Source organism: Poecilia reticulata, linkage group LG6 (genome assembly GCF_000633615.1).
Source record: "Poecilia reticulata strain Guanapo linkage group LG6, Guppy_female_1.0+MT, whole genome shotgun sequence".
Taxonomy (NCBI): Eukaryota; Metazoa; Chordata; class Actinopteri; order Cyprinodontiformes; family Poeciliidae; genus Poecilia; species Poecilia reticulata.
This window is the reverse complement of record NC_024336.1, coordinates 12,738,660-12,739,793: the sequence shown is the minus strand read 5'-3', so window position 1 is coordinate 12,739,793 and position 1,134 is coordinate 12,738,660. Positions and strand designations below refer to the sequence as shown.

Here is a 1,134-nt window from a genome sequence, read left to right as displayed (position 1 = left end):
GAATGCATACACCTTAATTTTCTCATAAAATATTAAAGGAATATTTATTTATCCCTTAACCCTATTAGATAAGATTATTTGTGTAATTATGAAGTAGGTACTTGGATTTTGTTCATATTTTGGCCAAACCCGCAGCACAAATTTTCAAATCTCACATCAAATGCCCACAAGAGAACTCCCAAAATACAAACAATGCTTATAATCTACTTACTTGTGTTTCTATCTAAACAACATGTAACGTCACCAGCCAAGTTAAATCCGAGTTACTAAACCTATTGTCTGACAGATACTCGGCACACTTCTGAGCATTCTCACTTCTCTGTTGCAAGTCYTCMTCCGTCGTAAGGCCAGGACAGGACAGAGGACCATGGGAAATGAAGCGTGGTTAATTCTATTAATGCGAGGACACAAACAATCTGTGGGGAATCAAAGACTGAGGAAGCAAAATCCCAGAGGACCTTCTTCCTGTTGTTTGGGCTGGAGCAGTTCACCGTTATGAAGCAGACTGTTAAATTCCTCCGCATGCCCAAAAATATACACGCATAACAACTCACCAGTGGAAATAGTTTCATGTTATCAGGATGTCCGTGTTTATCACGCTGATTTCTTTCTTCTTTCTTTCCTTCTTTCTTTCTTTCCTTCTTTCTTTCAATTTTCCTTCTTTCTTTCTTTCCTTCTTTCTTTCAATTTTCCTTCATTTCTTCCTTTCCTTCTTTCGTTTTTCTAACTTTCATCCTTTCCTTCTTTTTCTCCTTCTTTCTTTCTTCCTTTTTTTCTTTTCTTTCTCTCTCTCTCAGTATTTCTATGGGGAAAGGCACAAAGCTCTCTCGCTGAGCGACCCTTATGGGACAAAGCTGGCTTTCTGGGCTTTTTGCATATATGCATGCCATGCAGACAATGAGGCCTTTATTAGAGCGGCCAGCATATCCGCGCTGGAACGGCAGGGACCAGGGATGAGCTCCTAGAAAGCCGTGATTGACAGTGGGAACAGTGAGAAGTGTGCACGTCTGTGTGTCCGATTCCCACATCCACTTTCTCATATGTGTGTGTGAGAATGTGTCACAGAGGTGTGAAGTGGAAGCTCTTACCCGTCTACTCCTTCAGTGAAGTAATCAATATCTTTCCCCGCAGTGT

At 41.0% G+C, this 1,134-nt stretch overlaps 1 long non-coding RNA gene across 2 annotated transcripts in view; it reads right to left on the bottom strand.

Moving 5' to 3' along the window:
* The window catches only part of LOC103465996 (uncharacterized), a 73,583-nt gene extending 72,926 nt beyond the window's left edge, over positions 1-657 (bottom strand). For both annotated transcript variants that reach the window (XR_001776670.1, XR_533901.2), the window contains exon 1: positions 555-657. This is a non-coding gene — a long non-coding RNA (uncharacterized LOC103465996). The remainder of the gene's footprint in view (positions 1-554) is intronic.
* Positions 658-1,134: the final 477 nt, after the last annotated feature.